The sequence below is a fragment of the Mya arenaria genome, chromosome 16 (genome assembly GCF_026914265.1).
Source record: "Mya arenaria isolate MELC-2E11 chromosome 16, ASM2691426v1".
Taxonomy (NCBI): domain Eukaryota; kingdom Metazoa; phylum Mollusca; class Bivalvia; order Myida; family Myidae; genus Mya; species Mya arenaria.
This window is the reverse complement of record NC_069137.1, coordinates 7993544-8006743: the sequence shown is the minus strand read 5'-3', so window position 1 is coordinate 8006743 and position 13200 is coordinate 7993544. Positions and strand designations below refer to the sequence as shown.

Below are 13200 nucleotides of genomic sequence, written 5' to 3'. Positions count from 1 at the left end.
TCGCCCTTAACTACTCACACCCTTAGTGTAATACTCCCCACTCACACAACAATACACACACCATACACGTGGTACATTCTTCGCCCGTAACTACTCACACCCTTAGTGTAATACTCCCCACTCACACAACAATATGCACACACCATACACGTGGTACACTCCTCGCCCTTAACTACTCACACCCTTAGTGTAATACTCACCACTCACACAACAATATACACACACCATACATGTGGTACACTATTCGCCCTTAACTATTCACACCCTTAGTGTAATACTTCCCACTCACACAACAATATAGATAAACCATACACGTGGTACACTCCTCGTCCTTAACTAATCACACCCTTAGTGTAATACTCCCCACTCACACAACAATATACACACAACAAACAAGTGGTACACTCCTCGTCCTTAACTACTCACACCCTTAGTGTAATACCTCCCCCACTCACACAACAATATACATACGTCATACACGTTGTACACTCATCGACCCTTCCTACTCACACCCTTAGTGTAATAACCCCCACTCACACAACAATATACAAACACCATACACGTGGTACACTACTCGCCCTTAGCTACTCACACCCTTAGTGTAATACTCCCCACTTACACAACAATATACACACACCATACACGTGGTACACTACTCGCCCTTAACTACTCCCACTCTAAGTGTATTACTCCCCACTCACACAACAATATACACACACCATACACGTGGTACACATCTCGCCCTTAACTATTCACATCCTTAGTGTAATACTCCCCACTCACACAACAATACACACACACCATACACGTGGTACACTCCTCGCCCTTAACTACCCACACCCTTAGTGTAATACTCCCCATTTACACAACAATACACACATTATACAAGTAGTACATACCCCGCCACTAACTACCCAAACCCTTAGTGTAATAGTCCCGACTCACACAAAAATATACACAAATATACCCGTGGTACACTCCTCGCCCTTAACTACTCACACCCTTAGTGTAATACTTCCCATACACACCAATATACACACACCATACACGTGGTACACTTCACGCCCTTAACTACTCATACACCTAGTGTAGAACTCCCCACTCAAACAATAATATACACACACCATACACGTGGTACACTCCTCGTCCTTAAATACTCACACACATAGTGTAATACTCCCCACTCACACAACAATATACACACCCCATACACGTGGTACACTTCTCGCCCTTAACTACTCATACACCTAGTGTAGAACTCCCCATTCAAACATTAATATACAAACACCATACACGTGGTACACTCCTCGTCCTTAACTACTCACACACATTGTGTAATACAACACATTAACACACCAATATACACACACCATACACGTGGTACACTATTCGCCCTTATCTAATCATACACATAGTGTAATACAACACACTAACACAAAAAGTGAAAAAGTAAAAGTGAATGACATTATAAAACCCATGTCATACACTTGTAACGTGCGAGACCAACAAACACCAACTAATCCCTTCAGAGAAAAGCATGTTAATCCTCAATCCATACACAACCCAGGCTTTGCTAATTTTGCATATAACCAACCAAGTAAACATACGTACTATGAATGTACTTCCTTCTGGAATGTTATACTATGGACGCACATCTGCAACCTACAGCGGATCATTACACTAATCCGCCGCCTACAGCGGACCGTTACACACTGCATAAATCAGTAAACAAAGGCGGGTTGAGAGGTGCTGGGGGGAGTCAATTAAATATAGGAGAGAAAAGTAATGAAATATGCCCATGACGAAACCTTTTTGTCTTGAAATTGCTCAAATGTAATAAGGGATAGTACCCTCTCCCGTCCTGCCAGTACTAAATACCAAATTAATTTCGTTTCGTAAGGAGGTGCGCTTGTCAAACAAAAGCCTACGCTCCTATGTTACACCCCCTCTAACGCCAAATTCTGGATGCGCCCCTGGTATATCATATAAGGTGATCGATAATATGATAACCACGTTTAAGGAAGACAAGTGGTAGTATTTCAGCAAAGATATATCGATATGAAGATTCGTACTATACAGCAGATGATTATTTAATCTGATCCTTAATATTGACCTTTTATGAAGGTTTTTTATTCAGGCTTTCTCATGATTAAATTTAAAGTATGGTTAAACTTCATATACTTGGAGCCTGCTGGCAAAATGTAAGAGAAGTGCCACGTTCATTTATGTTTGGATTATCATAATTATCTGTCAATTTTAGAAAAAAATGAAGGACAAATATTGCGTAAGTTTAAGCTGTATAAATTTAAACTTGACGGTATGCATGCTTGATATCTGAAATGTAGATATAAATTGTCCGATTCTTTTTATAATTACAAATGTTGAATCATCTTAAGTTTGGCCTTGTGTTTTTTAAAAGGAATCGAATTAGACATCGACAGAGTAGAACGCTTCAACTCATGGAATGTTGCTTTTATAATCTGGTATAATTGAAATAAATGCAATATTTCTCTGCGAAAATTCCGGTTTTTAATATAAATATTAAAAAATCATATCAATATCGATGAAAGTCAATCATTTTAAATTGTTATCTTTTAATTGTTCAGTGATCTTGTTTGTTTGTATAGCAACGATATTCCAGCATACCAGTCGAAAAACAAATATCAGGGCCCATTTTAAACCATTATAAATAATCTTTGCCTTCATATTTTGGGAAACGCACAATAAATGTATCATTGGCAGTATGTCATAATTGGTGTAATATGAGCTCAGCAGAAAGCAGCTTTCCTAAGGCAATTACCCTGGTTATTTGTTCTGACTTATAGTTAGGCATCTGAATATTTTCATTATGCGAAACGAAGTCTGCCTCAAAACCTTTTAATTATGAGCCCTTGTTATCACTCATTCACTTCGTATTTCATTATTATCCTTATTCAAAAGTGCAGTGATGAAAGAGTTCCTGTTGTATAAAGTACATTAAGCCTTAATAAAGTCAGACATGTTGTATTGAGATGAGTGATTGATTTGGTTTCAAAGCATTTGTTGGGATCCTTAACTCATTGTTTGGATTTTTCAGTTGTCTGCATTAACACATATAACATAGGGAAGTTCGTTCAAGTTCAATTTAGTTTAAATCGATATTAAGCCTTTATAAGGTCAGACATGCGGTAAAAAGCCGACGGAGGCATTTTATGTATTAGCATAATTTTTACCCCTCTCAGTGACAATTATAACAATTATAGTGTCTGTCATTAATATTTAGACCGTCGAATCGTAGACCAACGGATCGTCGTTCTTCTTATGCCAAGAGTAATCGTCAATATATACAATTATAATTGCAAAACATGTGCATCATGTTTATAAATCAAAATAAACACTTCTAAAAAATATCATTTTCGATGACATTAAGAGAAAATATATTTGTACTATTTAAACATATAATGTATATACCTTTCCTTAGAACTCAGAAACAAATATATTGAAAAACAACACTTTAAACACTTAAAGCTTAAATAGATGGCAATGTGTGTGTTTGATATATTAACATATAAACATATCAATTAATTTTCTGAAAAAAATGTTAATGATTGCATTCTATTTTTAAGATGCTTTTTTCAAAAAAAAGTCACTTTCGTTTATTTGCTTAAGTGCTATTTTACAATATTACCATCGGTGACATTTTAGGAAAACTATTTTCAAATAGGTCTTTGCATTAATGTTATGGCAATGAAAACAACAATTAAATATATATTAATGCTGATAATCTCATCTGTCTGACGTTTGTTTGCGAATGAAAGATGAACAAGTATTATTTTGAAACCCAATAAAAATATACTTCCGCTGAATAATGACAATACTAAAACTTCGATATGAATATATCAATTGGAATCTTGCAACATTAAAATGAGATATCTAAAATTGCATATACATACTTACACCCACAACGTGGCACACTACCCGCTAATTAATACAATCCTATTGACTCACTTACTCAACAATTTACACACATAATACACGTGGTACACTCCTCGCCCTTAACTTCTCACACCCTTAGTGTAATACTCCCCACCTACACAACAATATACACACACCATACACGTGGTACACACCTCGCCCTTAACTTCTCACACCCTTAGTGTAATACTCCCCACCTACTCAACAATATACACACATAATACACGTGGTACACTCCTCGCCCTTAACTACTCACACCCTTAGTGTAATACTCCCCACCTACACAACAATATACACACACCATACACGTGGTACACTCCTCGCCCTTAACTACTCACACCCTTAGTGTAATACTCCCCACTCACACAACAATATACACACATAATACACGTGGTACACCCCTCGCCCTTAACTTCTCACACCCTTAGTGTAATACTCCCCACCTACACAACAATATACACACATAATACACGTGGTACACCCCTCGCCCTTAACTTCTCACACCCTTAGTGTAATACTCCCCACCTACTCAACAATATACACACATAATACACGTGGTACACTCCTCGCCCTTAACTACTCACACCCTTAGTGTAATACTCCCCACCCACACAACAATATACACACACCATACACGTGGTACACTCCTCGCCCTTAACTACTCACACCCTTAGTGTAATACTCCCCACTCACACAACAATACACACACACCATACACGTGGTACACTCCTCGCCCTTAACTACTCACACCCTTAGTGTAATACTCCCCACCCACACAACAATACACACACACCATACACGTGGTACACTCCTCGCCCTTAACTACTCACAACCTTAGTGTAATACTCCCCTCTCACACAACAATATACACACACCATACACGTGGTACACTATTCGCCCTTAACAACTCACACCCTTAGTGTAATACTCCCCACTCACACAACAATATACACACACCATACACGTGGTACACTCCTCGCCCTTAACTACTCACACCCTTAGTGTAATACTCCCCACTCACACAACAATACACACACACCATACACGTGGTACAATCCTCGCCCTTAACTACTCACACCCTTAGTGTAATACTCACCACTCACACAACAATACACACACCATACACGTGGTACACTCCTCGCCCTTAACTACTCACATCCTTAGTGTAATACTCCCCACCTACACAACAATATACACACACCATACACGTGGTACACTATTCGCCCTTAACTACTTACAACCTTAGTGTTATACTCCCCACTCACACAACAATACACACACACCATACACGTGGTACACTCCTCGCCCTTAACTACTCACACCCTTAGTGTAATACTCCCCACTCACACAACAATACACATATCATACACGTGGTACACTCCTCGCCCTTAACTACTCACACCCTTAGTGTAATACTCCCCACCCACACAACAATATACACACACCATACACGTGGTACACTCCTCGCCCTTAACTACTCACACCCTTAGTGTAATACTCCCCACTCACACAACAATATACACACACCATACACGTGGTACACTCCTCGCCCTTAACTATTCACATCCTTAGTGTAATACTCCCCACCTACACAACAATATACACACACCATACACGTGGTACACTCCTCGCCCTTAACTACTCACACCCTTAGTGTAATACTCCCCACTCACACAACAATACACACACCATACACGTGGTACACTCCTCGCCCTTAACTACTCACACCCTTAGTGTAATACTCCCCACTCACACAACAATACACACACCATACACGTGGTACACTATTCGCCCTTAACTACTCACACCCTTAGTGTAATACTCACCACTCACACAACAATATACACACACCATACACGTGGTACACTATTCGCCCTTAACTATTCACACCCTTAGTGTAATACTTCCCACTCACACAACAATACACACAAACCATACACGTGGTACACTCCTCGCCCTTACCTAGTCACACCCTTAGTGTAATACTCCCCACTCACACAACAATACACATATCATACATGTGGTACACTCCTCGTCCTTAACTACTCACACCCTTAGTGTAATACCTCCCCCACTCACACAACAATATACATACGTCATACACGTTGTACACTCATCGACCCTTCCTACTCACACCCTTAGTGTAATAACCCCCACTCACACAACAATATACAAACACCATACACGTGGTACACTACTCGCCCTTAGCTACTCACACCCTTAGTGTAATACTCCCCACTTACACAACAATATACACACACCATACACGTGGTACACTCCTCGCCCTTAACTACTCCCACTCTAAGTGTATTACTCCCCACTCACACAACAATATACACACACCATACACGTGGTACACTCCTCGCCCTTAACTACTCACACCCTTAGTGTAATACTCCCCACTCACACAACAATACACACACACCATACACGTGGTACACTCCTCGCCCTTAACTACTCACACCCTTAGTGTAATACTCCCCACTCACACAACAATACACACATTATACAAGTAGTACATACCCCGCCACTAACTACCCAAACCCTTAGTGTAATAGTCCCGACTCACACAAAAATATACACAAATATACCCGTGGTACACTCCTCGCCCTTAACTACTCACACCCTTAGTGTAATACTTCCCATACACACCAATATACACACACCATACACGTGGTACACTTCACGCCCTTAACTACTCATACACCTAGTGTAGAACTCCCCACTCAAACAATAATATACACACACCATACACGTGGTACACTCCTCGTCCTTAAATACTCACACACATAGTGTAATACTCCCCACTCACACAACAATATACACACCCCATACACGTGGTACACTTCACGCCCTTAACTACTCATACACCTAGTGTAGAACTCCCCATTCAAACATTAATATACAAACACCATACACGTGGTACACTCCTCGTCCTTAACTACTCACACACATTGTGTAATACAACACATTAACACACCAATATACACACACCATACACGTGGTACACTATTCGCCCTTATCTAATCATACACATAGTGTAATACAACACACTAACACACCAATATAGACACACCATACACGTGGTACACTATTCGCCCTTAACTACTGATACACCTAGTGTAATACAACACACTAACACACCAATATACACACACCATACACGTAATACACTATTCGCCCTTAACTACTCATACACATAGTGTAATACAACACACTAACACACCAATATACACACACCATACACGTGGTACACTATTCGCCCTTAACTACTCATACACATAGTGTAATACAACACACTAACACACCAATATACACACAGCATACACGTGGTACACTATTCGCCCTTAACTACTCACACACATAGTGTAATACAACACACTAACACACCAATATACACACACCATACACTTGGTACACTATTCGCCCTTAACTACTCATACACATAGTGTAATACAACATACTAACACACCAATATACACACACCATACACGTGGTACACTATTCGCCCTTAACTACTCACACACATAGTGTAATACAACACACTAACACACCAATATACACACACCATACACGTGGTACACTATTCGCCCTTAACTACTCATACACATAGTGTAATACAACACACTAACACACCAATATACACACACCATACACGTGGTACACTATTCGCCCTTAACTACCCACACACATAGTGAAATACAACACACTAACACACCAATATACACACACCATACACGTGGTACACTATTCGCCCTTAACTACTCATACACCTAGTGTAGAACTCCCCACTCAAACAACAATATGCACACACCATACACGTGGTACACTACTCGCCCTTAGCTACTCACGCCCTTAGTGTAATACTCCCCATTTACACAACAATACACACATTATACAGGTAGTACATCCCCCGCCCCTAACTACTCAAACCCTTAGTGTAATAGTCCCGACCAACACCAAAATATACACAAATATACCCGTGGTACACTCCTCGCCCTTACCTACTCACACCCTTAGTGTAATACTTCCCATTCACACCAATATACACAGACCATACACGTGGTACACTTCACGCCCTTAACTACTTATACACCTAGTGTAGAACTCCCCACTCAAACAATAATATACACACATCATACACGTGGTACACTCCTCGTCCATAACTACTCACACACATAGTGTATTACAACACACTAACACAACAATATACACACACCATACACGTGGTACACTCATCGACCCTACCTACTCACACCCTTAGTGTAATACTCCCCGCACACATCAATTTACACACAACATGCACGTGGTACACTCCTCGCCCTTAACTACTCACAACATTAGTGTAATACTCCTCACTCACACAACAATAAACACACCATACACTTGGTGCACTCCTCGCCCTTAACTACTCAAACCCTTAGCGTAATACTCCCCATTCACACAAAAAAAAACACATTATACACGTGGTACACTCCTCGCCCTTAATTACTCACATCCGTAGAGTAATACTCCCCACTCACACAACAATACACACATCATACAAGTGGTACACTCCACATATAAAATATGCGGCGTCTTTATGACTAGTGATAACAATTCTCCTATAGTAATTTCCCTGTCAATTTATTTCGTCCGTCCATCCGTTGTATGCACATGTACAAATACATGCGTGTTTTTTTGACTTGTGAAAGTGGTACATACACAGTAATTGACCTGTCTATTGGTTCTTTCAAACTATCCGTCAATGATACTTGTATACGGTGAAGCGGCATCATAAGGACTTAAGCGGCTCTCCTATAGTAATCACACTGTTAATTATTTATCCCGTCCGTCTATTTGTCGTTTTCACATGTACAAAGACTTATGAAAGAGACTATTCTATAGTAATTAGCCTGTCTATTTGTTCCCTCCGTCCATCCGTCATTTGCACATATACTTAAGGCATAAGGTGTCAGTAGGGATTCTGAAAGCGGCTCTACTCTCATAATTAACCTGTGTATTTAATCCGTCCGCCCATCTGGTGTTTGTACATACACTTAAGACATGGCACGTCATACGGACTTGTGAAAAAGACTCTCGTATAGTAATACACCAGTCTATTTGTTCTGTCCAACCATCCGTCGTTTGCACATTTGACACAGACATGGAACGTCATAATGACTGGTGAAAGATACTCTCCTATAGTTATAAGCCGGTCAATTTGTTCCGTCCGTCTGTCGTTGGCACATTTTGTAAAGACATGTAGCGTCATAAGAACTTGTTAAAGAGACTCTCATATAGTATTAAGCCCGTTCATTTGTTCCCTCTGACCAACCATCGTTTGCACATATACTTAAATCATAAGGCGACATTAGGAATTTTGAAAGCGGTCCTCCTGTAATTATTAACCTGTGTATTTAATCCTTCCGCCAATATGTTGTTTGTACATAGACTTAATGCAAGGCATGTCATAAAGATACTATCATATAATAACAAGCCTGTCTTTTTGTTCAGTCCGTCCATCCGTCGTTTGCCCATTTGGTACAGACATGGAACTTCATATGGACTTGTGAAAGAGACTCACCTATAGTTATAAGCCTGTCTATTTGTTCCGTTCTTTCACCTGTCGTTTGCAAATTTGATAGAGACATGATGCGTCATAAGGACTTGTGAAAGAGACTCTCCTATAGTTATAAGTCTGTCTATTTGTTCCGTCCTTTCATCCGTCGTTTTCACATTTGATAGAGACATAATGCGTCATAAGGACTTGTGAAAGAGACTCTCCTATAGCAATAAACCTGTAATTGCTGGCAATTGCCTTCTTGTATGTTAAAGGGGTGTTGAAGAAACTGTAATACTTCAAATGGTGTTACATACTTTAACCTGTGTCCTCTCATTATGCGACAGTCTCTAGCATCACATCTGATACAAGTTTTTGAAATGTCGCTGAACGTTCTTGGCAATAATGGCAATCTGATGCAAGTTTGTGATTAGTCGCTATTCGTCCTTTTCAATACTGACAAATTGATGCAAGTTTGTAGCAAGGGGGGATCTGAGGGTACAAACGTGTCTAACCATACATAAGTTATTCCGATTGGTGGATGTCATAATTTTTGAGTATAGCATTAAACGTATTGGAAGTGTTTTTTGATTGATCAACTGTCTCAAAGTCATTGTAAACCGTCAAGATTTCAAATACGAATTAAAACCAGACAAAATCCATTCATTTCAGTATACTTCAAATTACATGATCCAGTAGTTTTCAAATCCAATTAAAAAAAAAAAGATTGATCCAAAATGTGGAATTTACAAATTATTTTATTGACTGTCGTCCTTGGGTATATTTAAAGAGGCGCATACCGTAGCGTTTGTAAATGATGAAATACGATCTCTCTTCTTTGTCTATGCTTTTGCAGCTTGGTAAATATAAGGAAACATCTTGAAGATCATTGACATTGTGTGTGCGGAATCAAAAATAACAAATTACTTAACATTGGATTAAGTGAGTAGTATGGAAGTAATGGATTTTGTTTAAGAAATGAGTAATTTTACATTCTGCTACGAGATTAATTGATTATTTATTTGAATACGGATTTGGTAATATAGAGATACATTGCTAATAAATATCAAATATAAAGACGAATAGGTTGATCGTTTTCGAAACAAACATAGAGGCTAATTTGTGGTGTGGCAATCGATAGCTTATGAGAGTGAGGCCATACCAATACAAAATTACCGTAGGCCGGTTGTGGTGAGGCACTGAATTGCTAATGTGCAAAGAACTGCAGTGAGGTAGTTTTGTTATATATAGCGCAGCGGTTAGCGCACTCGCTCCTCACCTAGACAACCCGGGTTCAATTCCCAGCCTGGGCGCATGTGGGTTTGGTCTGTGGTCACCAACACTCTCGCGTGAAATCGTGCCAACAAGAGTGATTAATATAATGTTGTAATAACTTGTTTCACAATCGTTGCACAACAAAAAAGTTTACACTTATGACTGAAAGTGAGATACAAACCCATATCATTATAAAGCTATCTTAGGCTACGTTGTGATGTGACGCTGGATAGCTAATGAGTGAATGACTAACACTGAGATGTAAAGCAATATCATTACAAAACTACCTTAGGCCAGCTCGTCAAGAGACCCTGGATAGCTTATGAGTGAATGACTGACACTGAGTTATAAGGCAATATCATAACAAAAATACCCTAGGCTTTTTCGTGATAAGACCCTGGATAAATAATGAGTGAATGACTGACAATGAGATATTAGGCAATATCATAACGCAACTACCTTAGGTTAGTTTGTGGTTAGGCTCTGGGTAACTAACCAGTAAATGACTGACAGTGAGTACTGTTCATTTAAATTGAGAAACTGGTCTTTTGAATATGTTAGATTTTAATAATAAATATAATATGTCCTTAGATAACAGTTGGGAGTTCATTTAAGTTCAATACAGTTTAAATTGACCTTAATAATTTCAGACATGTGGTTAAAAGCCGACAGAGTCATTTTATCTATTTGCTATCTAGTACTCTTCTCAATTACAATGTTAACAATTCTAGGGCCATTCATTAATATCTAGGCCGGTGGATCGTAAACCAACGTATCGATGGTAGTGCCCTGCCTGAAGTAATTGACATTATATACAATTATAATTGCAAAATATGTTTAAAACTCAAAATAAACATTTCTGTTGCAAGTTTATATTTCTGTGATATAAATTGAAAAGGTCTTTGTACTATTTGAAAATAATGAATAGTTATAGTTTCACACAGAACTTGAAAAAACAACACTTTTTTAATAATCAATGCTTCAATAGATGGCAAAGTGAAATTTAATAGATCATAAATCTATGAATCTATTTTGACAAGAACATATGTGAATAATTGCACTAAAGTGCTGCTCTCGCATACAAGTTATTTATAAATAATGAATACTTGGACATTGATTGATGGTTATATGCATGTGGTCACATTTGAAAAACATGTAACTACGTGATTATTTGTTCCAATGTGGCCTTTTAGCAAAACCGTTTTCATATATTTCTTTGCATTAAGCTGATGGCAATGGAAACAACTATTGAACATATATCTTTGCTGATAATATTATCACTTTGACTTCTGTTTGCGAATGCAACATAAATCAGCAGTATTTCGAAACCCAAAACAAATTTACATTCAACTGAAGAATGACAAGCACATGTGTTAATATGATTTAAGCCATATACAGCTGACGTTGAAATGTGTGATCCATTAAAAATGTTCTATACAAAAATGAATACTTCACAATCCGCATTTAATGGTAAGCTACAATGTTTATTTACAGTACAGTTTTATGCACGTAGGAAAACGATCAGTATATGTGATTTCATATGATAGTTCCACCGTCCGATAATAAGTGACTACATTTCAACAAAGAGGGATAATTGCTGTTGTCAATAATTCTGTTTAAATCATTAAACTATACAAACAATCTATCTTTGGACTTTTAACATTTTATATCAAAGAGGCACTCTTTTATTTTCACCATAATCTTGAATGTGAGCGAAACTTGACACTTCCTTTACACGCTCTGTTCGCAATTCTATTATTCACACCTTGGATACCAGGTTAACACTGCTGTGCCACGCTAAAGCACAGTATTTGTTAAGAAATGTAAGACGTATGTTATTTGAAGTTTAAGTTCACATTGATGGAAATATATATCTCAATATGTGATTTAAGCTATCGGTTTTTTGTGATTAAGGTATGTATGTTATTTAAATTGTATCTATTTTATGTTTGTTTGCATATATTAGTCTCTGCTGTTAGTAGAAGGAACATTTATTTGGGATAAAAAGGTGCACAGCACTTATTTTAACGTTACCATGTCTCATTGTAGGTTTCTTTCACATGCAGTAAATTAAGACTGATACAAGCTTTTTTATTTGTGAACTTCAAGTCATATTGCTTAGATACTTGGCTAAAAACAGCATCCTTATGTAGGGTGGCATATACCTGCCTTAAGATAGCCTGTTAACGTTCGCGAATTGTTCCGAGTTTACCACTAAATTTTCGCGATAATTATCCAGCTATCGAGTTCATACTCGTGTTCTTTTTTGCTAATATGATTATCATAAGACTAAAAACAGACTTGGAAGTGCCCAGAAGTGCCACCTATTACCTTTTTGATGTACAACATTGACAGATTATCTAGTTATGGTTTGTGAAGTCCACTTAATAAGTAAAATACTAACTGGTTTACTTGATTAGATTGGTGTT

General features: G+C 38.3%; 1 protein-coding gene across 7 annotated transcripts in view; it reads left to right on the top strand.

The window, feature by feature from the left end:
• LOC128221930 (uncharacterized) overlaps nt 1–13200 on the top strand; it is a 161580-nt gene that overhangs the window by 57412 nt on the left and 90968 nt on the right. The window contains exon 1 of one of the 7 annotated variants that reach the window (XM_052930622.1): nt 12590–12685. The exons of the other annotated variants lie outside the window; for them this stretch is intronic. The gene's annotated coding sequence lies outside the window, so the exon portion shown is untranslated. Of the gene's footprint in view, nt 1–12589; nt 12686–13200 lie in introns of those variants that run through there. 7 annotated transcript variants of the gene reach the window in all.